This window comes from Petromyzon marinus, chromosome 35, assembly GCF_048934315.1.
Source record: "Petromyzon marinus isolate PM22_M1 ecotype Great Lakes invasive population chromosome 35, UKy_Petmar_22M1.pri1.0, whole genome shotgun sequence".
Classification (NCBI taxonomy): Eukaryota; Metazoa; Chordata; class Hyperoartia; order Petromyzontiformes; family Petromyzontidae; genus Petromyzon; species Petromyzon marinus.
In genome coordinates, this window is record NC_133701.1 from 1179721 (window position 1) to 1194169 (window position 14449).

General features: G+C 50.4%; 1 protein-coding gene across 4 annotated transcripts in view; it reads left to right on the top strand.

Moving 5' to 3' along the window:
- Positions 1-14449, top strand: part of LOC116948802 (interleukin-6 receptor subunit beta-like) — a 103443-nt gene that overhangs the window by 22643 nt on the left and 66351 nt on the right. For 3 of the 4 annotated variants that reach the window (XM_032965906.2, XM_032965907.2, XM_032965904.2), the window contains one exon: positions 11519-11587. The gene's annotated coding sequence lies outside the window, so the exon portion shown is untranslated. Of the gene's footprint in view, positions 1-11518; positions 11588-12314; positions 13266-14449 lie in introns of all 4 variants that reach the window. The other variant, XM_032965905.2, reaches the window with a different exon arrangement.

Genomic DNA, 14449 nt, shown 5'->3' on the forward strand with positions numbered 1-14449 from the left:
CGCGGGCATGTTTGTTCGTGGAAACTCTGGCAGTTACGAAGGACGAAAGTGAAATACGAAGGCAGTGGCGGCGTGGCGCGGTTGGCAAGGGCCCCGGTGCAGGGGATGAAATGGGGGCCCCAACCCTGGCCGGGTTCCCCCACGCTTCGTGGCCCCGTGCCTGGGCACCCTCCTCGCCCGCGCAGCTGCACCGCCTGCGCACTCGGTGGCCACGCAAAGAGACGGAGAGGCCGGGACACAGCGCGGGGCGGCGCTGTCGAACGCATGCGCGCAACGCTCGTGGCTAGATGCGCGAAACGTCCACCGCAACGGGAAATAGTGCGCCCCCTCTCTCTCTCTCTCTCGCGTGGTCGTTACATTTAATCAGTCGGCAGCGGGTATTGATTCTGATTGATTGATCAGCTCGAGTTGTCCAAGCGAACGTATTTATTTTTTAAACAGCTGCCCGGATTTGAGCTGCAGCCGAAACTGCGTCTCACGAATGACTGCGTCTCACATTCGACGGGCTCAACGAACTATTAATGCCAGCACATTCAACTTTTGTCCAGCCAAAATATATTTTTCTAAAGTAAATGTTTATCGTGTGCTTCAGTCGTGAATTTACTTTCGTTGCCTCAGTGGCTTTTAGTTTAAAATACATTGCAGGGACCAGATTGATGCTGAGAATTTCGAGAAATAAATATACACCGATGGATTTTAAATTGACCGAACGGACTGTGCTTAGCAATATACAATTGCAAAGTCGTTCGGTTTAATTCCGTCCAAATGAAAGATTATCCTGAATCTGCGTTTAGACAGCGAAACAAAACAGAAGGCTCCTTCCTCGCCTTCAGGTCTGCAGCGCCAGAGTGGACCTAATTTGCTCGCTTGTTTTCACTGCACTATACCAGATGTACGTAGTGCCGTTTACAGAGGGTCGATGCACACTCGGTGGGTCGCTTATCTTGATGCGATTTATTTTACGAACATGCGCACAAAGCAGAGGAAATGTAGTCACGAACGAACTGGAGCAACTCTGCAAGCTAAAGGCAAATAATTAATAATGGCAAAACACATTTTGTCTGCATCTTTCGCTGAGTTTGTGTGTGCTTTGGGCGGGTCGATTGGAGAGAAGCCAAAAACTCATTCCGTGGTAGTTTTTTTTTAAATGTATCTTCATCCTCTGCGATGCTCTCCCCTGGTAATGATAAACGATTGTTACGTGTGTAAGAACGGCGAATAGCATTCTCTGCAGGGGTGGGTTGAGGTGGTTCTACAAGGGGCTGTGCGATGCCCTTTCTCCCAGCGCTGATCTGGGAGCGGGGCCCTTGCTCCCAGCGACGCGAGCGACGCTGGCCCAGCTGGAATAACGCGCAGACTCCTCGTCCTGGCCTCCCGGTGTGACGCCTGCATCGCATCGCACGGCTTCCGATATATCACAGGGAGAGTTGGGCGCTCCGATTGTTTCAGTAATTGATGATGACTCTCTCCCGGGTATCGGTTCAATCACTCGATGAAATTCGAATAACACGAAAACACTTGGAGGGGAAAAAAACATATCTCTCATCTCTGTTCCAACGTGTGTCGCTGGACGTGAGGTGATGGGTGCGCTTGGCATCATCATCATCATCCATGGTCGATCCACTGCTGACTGAAGGCGTCCCCAACCCACCGCCATCTCAGCCCTGCGACGGGATCACCCGGCCAGCACCCACCCGAGCTGACGTCGTTGTGCCATCCCCACGGGGCGCTGCCCCTCCCTCGGCTGGCACCGCTCGTCACGACACTTACAGCCGTGACGTGCGCTGCACAGCTCGCTGACTCCTCAACAGTCAGCGCCTCTTGCATTTGCTCTCCGGTCCATTTGCTCCCGTTTCTGTAATTCCCGCAATGCACCTCCCCATGCCTCTTTGTAGATAAACGCGGACAATGGAATTGGTCCCCGAGAGCGCCCCGACACCAAATTGGATGGAGAGGAGCCTCGCTGGGACGTCTCCTGTGCTCTGTCAAAAGCATCCCGACCACGGGCTCGTTCGCTTTATTTACCTTTCCAATCTACCTGCGAGAAAGAAAGCGAGAGATGCTTGACACAACGCAGAGCCGAGGAATTCCGGGCACTTGAAGCCACGTGTGGGCACGTCTCACGAGATGCGCGAGTGTTGCTCGCAACTTGGCGGTAAGGTAGTGGGAGAGATCCCTCCAGCCTGCAGTGCTGCCCACTGGGGGTAGCGGGAGAGATCTCTCCAGCCTGCAGTACTGCTCACTGGGGGTAGCGGGAGAGATCCCTCCATCCTGCAATACTGCTCACTGGGGGTAGCGGGAGAGATCTCTCCAGCCTGCAGTACTGCTCACTGGGGGTAGCGGGAGAGATCTCTCCAGCCTGCAGTACTGCCCACTGAAGGTAGTGGGAGAGATCCCTCCAGCCTGCAGTGCTGCCCACTGGGAGTAGCGGGAGAGATCCCTCCAGCCTGCAGTGCTGCCCACTGAAGGTAGTGGGAGAGATCTCTCCAGCCTGCAGTACTGCCCACTGAAGGCAGTGGGAGAGATCCCTCCAGCCTGCAGTACTGCCCACTGAAGGTAGTGGGAGAGATCCCTCCAGCCTGCAGTACTGCCCACTGGGGGTAGTGGGAGAGATCCCTCCAGCCTGCAGTGCTGCCCACTGGGGGTAGTGGGAGAGATCCCTCCAGCCTGCAGTACTGCCCACTGAAGGTAGTGGGAGAGATCCCTCCAGCCTGCAGTGCTGCCCACTGGGAGTAGTGGGAGAGATCCCTCCAGCCTGCAGTGCTGCCCACTGAAGGTAGTGGGAGAGATCCCTCCAGCCTGCAGTACTGCTCACTGGGAGTAGCGGGAGAGATCCCTCCAGCCTGCAGTGCTGCCCACTGGGGGTAGTGGGAGAGATCCCTCCAGCCTGCAGCACTGCCCACTGGGGGTAGTGGGAGAGATCCCTCCAGCCTGCAGTGCTGCCCGCTGGAGATGGGCATCATTGCTGTCGTCATCCCACACGCGTGGAGGTGAGGCGGGTGATCTCCAGCGCAGTCCCCTGCCTCTGTTGCACTCCACGGCTTGCGTCCTGTCAGGGCATCTAACGACTCATCGATTCCAAATCACGAATCAATTCTCTAACATCTTGTTGGTAGCGTCGGTCTCACATGTACCGCCTTGCTTGCGCCGTCTCATTAGTTGTGTCGCTGGCCAATCGCAAATGAGTCACAGCGATGCATTCGATTCTGCTGCGGTCAGAGGGAGATAAAAGAGACCGCTCAAGCCAGTCCGCCCGCGTGGTCATCTGCTGCGTACTTTCAGAGTGTGCCACTCAGAGGCCATTCCATGGCGAACCGCACGCATTTGGCAACGACTCACGAAGGAGGATACATTTGTGTTTTGCCGCTGGTGTATTTGTGATGGGCAGCGTGAGGAGTCTGCGGGTGCCTGCGCGCGCGTGCACGGAGACCCGAGGGCCCTGCTCGCGTTGTGCCGGTGGCCTTCCACTGCACCTCGACCTCCGTGACCCCGTCTCCAGCGTTGGTCACGCACAGTGCCATTGGCGATTGGTTTGTCGACATGGTGGGTTGCTGGACCTCCTCTACGTCAGCTCAGCCGGACAAAAAGAATGAATTTACTTCGCTTCCGTATGATCAATATCAGCACTTGGGAGATAAAGATGGCAGGGCATGGTGCTTGTCGCTGTGTCGCTGTATCCCTCATTCGCCCTCAGCCTTGTAAGTGGTCATCAATAACGCTTACCCCAGTAGTGCATGTGGCTATTTCTAGTATAAACATACACGTGATGTTTCAACATTGCCAAATGTATACACCGTGTTGTCGTGTTTTGATGTTGAACCGATGCAGTCATCCCGGCACACAGGCCGCGCCAATCCTCGTTTCCCCATCATTCTCTGATTCCTTCTTGGAAGCAACAATCCGAACAGCCGTCCCTGTGATCACCAACTTGTTATGAGCACAGTTACCGTTTCCACTGTAATCTTGGAGTATGAGTTCATGTCATGGTGAATAAGTGCCTTGCCATAGACTGCAGAGGCGAGACACAATGGTATTTAACGTGTAATGCTCGTTTCTGGAGTGCGAGTGAGTGTGTGTATGTTGTCCATTATAGAGGAACCTTTTTCCTAACCCCTGCTCGCTCTGTTTGTTGATTGGTCTAAAAGCAATTCCATTTTCTTTGGTTCTTTCGGTAAAGTCACGTAGAATGAGAATAACATAATAAAATTAAACAATAAAATTCTCACGACGTTTCGGCCACAACACAAGTGGCCTCATTCTTAGTTCTTTCGGTAAAGTCACGTTGAAGGGAAACAATAACAAAATAATAAAATATATATTTATTATTTTGTTGTTTCCCTTCAACGTGACTTTACCGAAAGAACTAAGAATATGAATTACTGCAGTCACGAAAGCTTTAAATCAAAATTTTACAAGTGGCCTTCTTCAGGTGAAAGGAACAAACCTGTTGGGACGACAGACATTGTAGCTCTGTCGTCCCGACAGGTTTGTTCCTTTCACCTGAAAAAGGCCACTTGTGTTGTGGCCGAAACGTCGTGAGAATGTTTTTGTTTTATTTAATTATTTTATTCTCATTCTACGTGACTTTACCGAAAGAACCAAAGAAGATGAATCCTTGCAGTCACGAAAGCTTTAAATCGAAATTTAACAATTTCATTATTCTGTTCTCAATGAACAATTTATATACAGGACAAGTGATAAGAGACCAAAGGGTCTGTAATTCTTCAAATCAGCTTTGTCTCCCTCTTTGGACGGATGAATAATTTGGACATCATCCCACAATTGCGGTAAGCAATTTCTGTGTAAGGATTTAATAAACAGGTCCATCAATCTCTATCCAACAGCTGCATCAAAATGATCCAATGGTCCAAACTAACAACGGAGTGGTCGCCAGGAGGGTTGCATCGCGGAGGATGATCATCGTGGAGATGAAGCAAGGACACTTCATGCAGCAGTGGACAAAACATGGCTTATGTGACTATAATGATGATAATGAATAAGTGTCGATCCATCTTCATTGCTCAGCTTTCGTGTCCAAGAAAGCCTTCTCCAGCCATCTCTATGAACACATTTGACAACAATAAAACTCTGAGCCTCCTCCTTTCAGGTCTTGCGAAAGTGGAAAGCAAAACAGTGGTTGAAAAAAAACAGATTCTTACGCGCGAAGTGCGCGGCTCGCATTGCGAGTGCCGGAATCAATTTTAGCCCATGAGTCGGTGCGTCGTTATGCGCCGGTGTTTTATCTCAGTCATATTTGTAGCTACGGGTCATTTTTTTTTATTCTGCAGTACAGATCGGTATCGTTGGAACGACGGCACAGTTTCTTAAACATCTTCATTTACCAGGTGTACAACCTTGTTAATTATCTTTAATTATCTTTAGAACTTGCCGGCCGGTGGTAGGAGTTGAACAATGCAATATTTGTTAACTGGCCAAGGGGCGAATATTCTGTGTGCTGGACTGTCCGTGCGCAGCGTACGTGGAGTTCACGAGGCAACAAATCTGCTTCTGTGTTTACTTCTTGTTTACGAAAAGCCCCGTTATCAGTCCGGGTAAGAGTGTGTTATTAGTATTTATTTTGGCCGTAACCAGGGGGACCCCGCCGTTCCGTTCCTGGCAGTGCTGCGATGCGCTCGGCCGTAGCGCGAGCTCCTCTGAGTCCACGTTGCTGGTGAAGGCAGCGGCGTTTTGCCGCAGCTCCCTGCGGGCTCACGGGGAGCTGCCGGTTCCTAACCGGGACCCGCGAGTCGGAGCGGACCGAACCTGCAGCATCTGCCGCGATATCAAAATGCCGCCTCTGGCTGTTTTTCCTCGTTGGTCGTTTGAAGTCCAGTCTGTTGCTTTAAAATACATCCACGAGATTGATGCGCTATCGACAGGATGCATTGTTTACCCGGCCATGCTGACTCCATTGGCTGACTAAGCCTATGCAGTATTATAGCCACCTTGTACGATATAAACACGGCCGTGTGGACACTTTAAATGTTCCACCACGAATAGCATTGTGGAAATACCTCTCTGCCTGGCAGTGGAGTTCGGAGGCTAAAGTCCCTTTGATTGGGTGGAAGGGGCATTTAAAAAATGGCGTGAAAAAAAGTCACCTGTGGATGTAATTTTCTATAACGTGCCAGGATTTAAGTAAAACCAGCTCACAGCTGGGAAATTCGATGTGCCCCGCTCTTTCTCTTTCAGCAAGCAGCGTACGTGGGGCTTTTTTTCTCCTGCTGATCAGATTTCCAGTCTTGCGTTGCTCTGGAGACAGAGATTCATTACCATGGACATTTATGGCCTCTTCTGTAAAGGGAGACTTCGGTGCAGCAGTCACGCATAGATAATCACCACTTTGTACAATTTGGTTTTCCAATTTGAAAATTGAGCACACAGTGGCCTACTCCAGAAAATTATGCCACTTTACATCAAAGAGAACATTTACGTAATTTCCGACAAAATTACCAAATGGCTGTAGTAATCAAAGCATCAAGCCCATGCAGGGCTGCCTCGGTCGGGAGTGCGCTAGCAGCGAAGCCGGAACCGTGGTCCAATATCAAGCTGCCGTGCTCTGTTAGCCCTGTTGGAGAATATACCTCAGAGGTTAGGACTCTTGTCGAGAAGGTAAGGGAGGTAAAGGTGGCTCGACCTCTCGGCTGAGATGGATTGGGCACGTGTTGAGAATCGACAAGGACGGTGACATTAGAAGGGCTTTGGAGATGTCACCGGTGCAGGACAGAAGGGGCGGTCGGAGAACCCGAGGGTTGGGGAGGAAGGATCACGTGGCATGAGACATGAGGACGGGGAATGTGACTGGTGAAAAGGCACAGAATGCAATCGCAGTGATGAAGAACAAAGGAGAAGCTGACCCCTTGCACAACTGGGACTTTTGGCTTCGAAGAAGAATATTCTTTAGAAGAAACCCTCCCGTCTACAGCGAAGATCTCAAACGGGCACGGGTGCCAGCCGTCGCTGGATGTGTACTGTGAGTGTGCACAATGTAGGAGGTTCTAGCTCACATGTACTGTGAGTGTGCACAATGTAGGAGGTTCTAGCTCACATGTACTGTGAGTGTGCACAATGTAGGAGGTTCTAGCCCACATGTACTGTGAGTGTGCACAATGTAGGAGGTTCTAGCTCACATGTACTATGAGTGTGCACAATGTAGGAGGTTCTTGCTCACATGTACTGTGAGTGTGCACAATGTAGGAGGTTCTAGCTCACATGTACTGTGAGTGTGCACAATGTAGGAGGTTCTAGCTCACATGTACTGTGAGTGTGCACAATGTAGGAGGTTCTAGCTCACATGTACTGTGAGTGTGCACAATGTATGAGGTTCTAGCTCACATGTACTGTGAGTGTGCACAATGTAGGAGGTTCTAGCTCACATGTACTGTGAGTGTGCACAATGTAGGAGGTTCTAGCTCACATGTACTGTGAGTGTGCACAATGTAGGAGGTTCTAGCTCACATGTACTGTGAGTGTGCACAATGTAGGAGGTTTTAGCCCACATGTACTGTGAGTGTGCACAATGTAGGAGGTTCTAGCTCACGTGTACTGTGAGTGTGCACAATGTAGGAGGTTCTAGCTCACATTTATTGTGAGTGTGCACAATGTAGGAGGTTCTAGCTCACATTTATTGTGAGTGTGCACAATGTAGGAGGTTCTAGCTCACATGTACTGTGAGTGTGCACAATGTAGGAGGTTCTAGCTCACATTTATTGTGAGTGTGCACAATGTAGGAGGTTCTAGCTTACATGTACTGTGAGTGTGCACAATGTAGGAGGTTCTTGCTCACGTGTACTGTGAGTGTGCACAATGTAGGAGGTTTTAGCTCACATGTACTGTGAGTGTGCACAATGTAGGAGGTTTTAGCCCACATGTACTGTGAGTGTGCACAATGTAGGAGGTTCTAGCTCACATGTACTGTGAGTGTGCACAATGTAGGAGGTTCTAGCTCACATGTACTGTGAGTGTGCACAATGTAGGAGGTTTTAGCTCACATGTACTGTGAGTGTGCACAATGTAGGAGGTTTTAGCCCACATGTACTGTGAGTGTGCACAATGTAGGAGGTTCTAGCTCACATGTACTGTGAGTGTGCACAATGTAGGAGGTTCTAGCTCACGTGTACTGTGAGTGTGCACAATGTAGGAGGTTCTAGCTCACATTTATTGTGAGTGTGCACAATGTAGGAGGTTCTAGCTCACATTTATTGTGAGTGTGCACAATGTAGGAGGTTCTAGCTCACATGTACTGTGAGTGTGCACAATGTAGGAGGTTCTAGCTCACATTTATTGTGAGTGTGCACAATGTAGGAGGTTCTAGCTTACATGTACTGTGAGTGTGCACAATGTAGGAGGTTCTTGCTCACGTGTACTGTGAGTGTGCACAATGTAGGAGGTTTTAGCTCACATGTACTGTGAGTGTGCACAATGTAGGAGGTTTTAGCCCACATGTACTGTGAGTGTGCACAATGTAGGAGGTTCTAGCTCACATGTACTGTGAGTGTGCACAATGTAGGAGGTTCTAGCTCACATGTACTGTGAGTGTGCACAATGTAGGAGGTTTTAGCTCACATGTACTGTGAGTGTGCACAATGTAGGAGGTTTTAGCCCACATGTACTGTGAGTGTGCACAATGTAGGAGGTTCTAGCTCACATGTACTGTGAGTGTGCACAATGTAGGAGGTTCTAGCTCACATGTACTGTGAGTGTGCACAATGTAGGAGGTTCTAGCTCACATGTACTGTGAGTGTGCACAATGTAGGAGGTTCTAGCTCACGTGTACTGTGAGTGTGCACAATGTAGGAGGTTTTAGCCCACAATGCAACGGCGGGATGGGTCCCACGCTCCGAGCGGCACAATGTAACGTCGGGGCATTCCACGGCTAACGCCACACACGTGCGTTACACTCTCTGGAGACGACCGCTGGCTGCCAAGCGAGACAGGTGGAGGCACTTTTACGAGATGCTCGGAACGAGGACGAACGAGAGACCGTGGATTATTCGATTTCTCCCCCCCCCTCCCCCCCAAATGCAGAATTGAAATTTTGAAAAATCCATAAATGCGAATTTAAAGTAACATGTATCAAATTCGTTCCTTAGTTTATAAGTGACGCTTCATAGACATACTCTTTAGGTCTTTCGGTAAAGTCACGTAGGTAGAAAAATAATAGATCACGACGTTTCGATCGCAACACAAGCAATCGTCATCAGGTGGGACAACCACACCAAGAAAAAAAACTGCTGACGTAGGCGAGAGATCTGCCGTGGCACGAGGTTATATAGGCCTCGGCAGTAGGAGGGGAGAGAGAAGTGGGGGGGGGGGACATTCAGTATATTGAGTTGCCGTATAATGAGGGATGACTGTAATTAACTTGACATGATTTACAGATGGGAGTTAAGATTGCCAACTTCATTGCTGTGTTGTTTTTCTTCCCATAAGACCCAACAGACAAATATACTTTGCTATGACTAATCTTATACTTGCTTTACATTGTGCGTGGTTAGTTTTCGAGGCCAAGTTGTATATAATGGATTGAAAAGACTTAGCTTGCTAAGATGCCTTGTGTTCCTACAAGGAATCCAAAAAAGTTACCCCGTTTGCAGATAGGGCTTAATAATGCATTGATGCATCACTTAAATGATGGTGTGCACTCACGATGCATTTGCATTGCCACTCTTGGCACTGTAGATCAGACTCAGACGTATTTCTCAGTCACCCTATGGGTCTATTATCAACCAAGTGCGGTACCAGATCTCATTACAAAATCAATTCCTGCCACCCGAACAGAGATTCGAATTCCGGGACTATCCGGACCAAACCTGGACAGGTGACGACTCTACAATTCTTGCATCAAATTGTGCGCGCGTGTGAATTGATAGTTTTAAATTTGTACTATTTTCTATGTTGATGGGTCCACGTGACCCGTTGCCATTAGACGTCACTACGTTCACCACAATAGGAAGAACGAAACAAGAAAACAAACTTGAATAGTCGCTCCTCCGCCCCGTGACAATTCCTCACATTACGTGGGAACACATCTCTCGAGACCGCATTCCCAGCGATGAGGATCTGACCAGTGCTCTGCCTTGTTTGAAACTAACTCAATCTCATACTACCCTGTGCCGGTTGTGCATTTGGCACAGTCCAGGGTTGTGTTTATTTTTGCGCAGGATGCTACGAGTCCATGCTGGGTGTCGGCCGCTCACTTTAAATGCGGAAATGTGTAACACGACAACCCCTTGGTGCTTTTTTTTCTTCTTCTGCATTTTGAAAAATCCTCAATTTTAAGACCTCCCAAATGAACACTTTCCGAGTGAAGTCAAGTCAGACAAAGGTAAACGCTCCGCGTGCTCCAACGTCGCCTCGCTCACGGCACTGCTGGTGGAAAGTTGTCTGCTCAGGGAGCCCTCCCAGGGAGCCCCCAGTCCCCCCCCCCCCGTGGGCCTCCTCCACGGGTCGCGGGGTCAGCCACGGGGCTGGCGGAGGGGTGGGGGGCCCACCTCGCCCGGCCCGCACCATGGGGAGGGCCGTGAGCGCGCTGATTTGTGCCTCCAGGTCTTGGGCAGCGCGTTGACGAGTTTGCCCGGTTTTCATTCACACAAAGTCCCGAAGTAGCAAAGGGAAACTTTCCGATCAAGTTCCGTTCATATCGGGAAAAATCTTTGCGAGAGTTCGCGCGCGTTGGGTCAGCGCGAGGCAGGAGGAGGCCGAGCGGTGAGCGGCGAGGGCGGTAGAAGTGAACTTGCTAGAGAGAGGTTGAAGGCAGCGTCGATGGGGGGTGGGGGGGGAGAATGAGAGAGGCCAAGGTCGCTTTGACCAAATGTAGAGGAGGAGCGAGCGACGACATGGAGGAGCGTGCTGGGGAAAAGGGATAAAACCGATGGGAAGAGGCCAAGAAAGACAGAGGGCGTTGGGGATGAACGCGAAGGCGACGAAACGGAGAAGATGATTCAAAAATAAATAAATAACCGGCGAACTCAAAAGTAGCTGAAGCATTAAACGTACAAATGAGTCCATATGAAAGATTATGTGGCACACGTGGAGAACGAACTCCAGAAATGTGGGACGTGGCAAGCGAAATGCTTGGCCACCTGTGGGGCTGAGTGAAGTTTCGTGTTTATGCAATCGCGGGCTCTTTTGTTTCTCATTCAGTCGATTAAACAATGCAACCACAGAGCAATCTGTGTTCTGGCGCAGAGAGAACCCCCGGGTGTTCTCTATTCTCTGGTTGAAACACTCGGCTTTCATGCGTGCTTGTATTTGTGTCTGCTATTTCTAAAATCCGTAATTGTACACAGTGATTTAGCGATGTTACTTTTGCTCTGTTGCGTAAGCACACGTGACAACAACCACTGAGCACAATAATCACGTCAACAACGCGGCCCCGAAAGAAGAAGAACCCCACGACGGGCGACGTTTCGAGCAATAGCCCTTCCCCAGAGCACGCCGCCAATCTGCGCCGAGTGCACAGAGATGTGAGACGCCCTTGGCTTATGTCTGTGTCTCTGTCCTGTCGACCTCACAGCGGAGCCCTGATTGTTGAAGCTTGGGAGGGACCAAGATAAAGCCAAGAGAGATCTCCGTCGAGCGAGGGGTACGTGGCTGCCCAACCATTCACGCACCGTGTCTTACCTTCACGTGTGGAGCGCGTGTTTCCTAAGCGTTCGTTCCTTCAGGACCATGGACTCGCTCTCTGCATTTTTTGCCGTTTTCGTTTTCCGTTGCTGCTGCGCTCACTCCCGTGTCCAACAAGCCGGTAAGCTGGCTCAAAGGGAATCATCCGTGGAACAAATAAAATATGCGCATTTTCTCATAAGCCTTCGCTGAAAGACAAAGCTCCCCTGTATAGCCTAGACCGGCTGTTGGGGCAAGTGCTGTTCGCGGCATCCTATGAAGGCCGCCTCGGCACACGAGGAGGTGGGTGGCCAGCACCTTGCCCAGTCACCTTGTCCCCTCGCACACTGACACACACGTGGGTGCAACAAACACAATATGCTCTCCACTTTATCTTGGTTGCCAGCTTGGAATAGGGCTGTTAGCAAGCTCCTATTAAGGCAAGGACAGCACATGAGGAAATGTCAAAGACGGCTGCACACATGCCCAGGATTGTTCGCTCCCCCAGTGCTGGTGTTGACACATACTAGAAATTATAATGTCAGGCTGAGGCAACCTCGGGGAGACTCTGGAACAGATCGAGATCATCGTTCGCAGAGAATCCCACTGCTAGGAACACGACCCTCATCATTAAGAATGCAGCTCAGTGTTATGTTTATTCAAATCGTGAAATGGTTTTCAATTCAAATTCATGTTCTATTGTTCAGTTGAAGATGTCAGTTTTGAATGCAACCGGTGCCCGGTACAACGCTGGACGAGCATTGTAACGGCGGCGGGCGGGCTGGTTCCAGCACGCGCCTCCTACTTGGGGCGTGGTTCCAGTGTTGGAACTTGGTGCTGTGGTGTCATGCGGCTCGCTGGTGGCACGCTCATAGAGGTTCAAGGCTTGGACTCAGAAGACCACCCTGGTTATCACTGCGGTGTGTAGCAACCATACAACACAACGCGCCCTCAGCTTCACAGTGATGTCATTTCTAAAAAAGAGTTGGCCACTGTGTGCTGCAAATTGCTTGGTTGCGATGACACCTCCCAATAATGGTCCCGGCTGTGAACCCGCCAGGGACTGTCTGTGCAACGCAGTTGTGCCTTCCTGCATGAAAATAGCCTTGCACACTATGAGAATGGCGCAAATACCAAATGTACTCAATTATCATCAAATATTGAAATTACACTTTTTTTGTGATACTGCATCGGCAGCGGTGCACACGAGCAAATGATACAAACTCATGTGCGTCACGAACACTGCAATAAAGATCAAATGTATATTTTACAAAATTAATTGGTGAGGTCACAATAATGTTATTGAGGAACGTGTTTAGTTTTGGGAACGAAATCCAGGTTATAGTTTTGAACCATTGCTTTCACTTCTGAATTTTCAGTTTCGCTTCACATTCATGGTTCTTCTCTTTTTTCACGTTCGAACAAACTTCCCATTTTCATATTTTCGGCGAACTTGACCGAGTGGCGAGCGCGTGTGGCAACCAGAGAGAGCGCGCGCGCGCTCCGCAGCTGGACACGTGCTCGCTGAATCCCTCTGCGCTCGCGCTCTTCCCCGAAACAAGACGACCCGCGCCGTGCTGCTGCTGCTGCTGCTGCATGAACATCGCTGTTGTCCCGTGGCGAGCCGGCCTCGGGCAGAAAGCACCACGTGCCGGGAGGTGCGGGCGAGCCCTCTTCACTCAAAGCTGATGAGTTACCCTCGGCCATCGTAGATAATACTTCCTTAATATCAGGGGGTGCGTTATGCTTGTATAGGTTACGAATGTAAAAAAAAAACGTAATTACAACCAGGTTTTCTACAAGATGTTCTCTCTACGTTTCACTGCTTTTGTAATGATTCGCGGCGCAGTTGGGTTTGGCTTGGGTTAAATGTTATGGTAAAGTGATCGGATTAGAGGGACATGACAAGGAACCAGCTTCAATGAAACCCAGGCCACCCCCGCCTCGCTCCACGCTCCTACAAATCGAGTAAATAGAGAAACGCGCCCACACACACGTGGGCGTCACACACACACACGTGGGCGTCACACACACGCGTCTCACACTGCACACACACACGTCTCACCGTGCACACACACGTCTCACACCGCACACACGCACGTCTCACACCGCACACACACACACGTCTCACCCTGCACACACACACGTCTCACCCCGCACACACAAACACACGTCTCACCCTGCACACACACACACGTCTCACCCCGCACACACACACACGTCTCACCCCGCACACACACACACGTCTCATACCGCACACACACACACGTCTCACCCTGCACACACACACGTCTCACCCCGCACACACACACACACACACACGTCTCACCGTGCACACACACACGTCTCACCCCGCACACACACACACGTCTCACCCTGCACACACACACGTCTCACCCTGCACACACACACACACACACGTCTCATCCTGCACACACACACGTCTAACCCCGCACACACACACACGTCTCACCCTGCACACACACACACGTCTCACCCTGCACACACACGTCTCACCCTGCACACACACACGTCTCACCCCGCACACACACACGTCTCACCCCGCACACACACACGTCTCACCCCGCACACACACACGTCTCACTCCGCACACACACGTCTCACCCTGCACACACACACGTCTCACCCTGCACACACACACGTCTCACACCACACACACACATCTCACCCCGCACACACACACACGTCTCACCCTGCACACACACACACATCTCACCGTGCACACACACACGTCTCACTCCGCACACCCCATCCACCCTGGCAATATTTGTGGCTTCCAGCTTTTAAAACTCGGCAGTAAAATTCTCATTAAATGTAATCA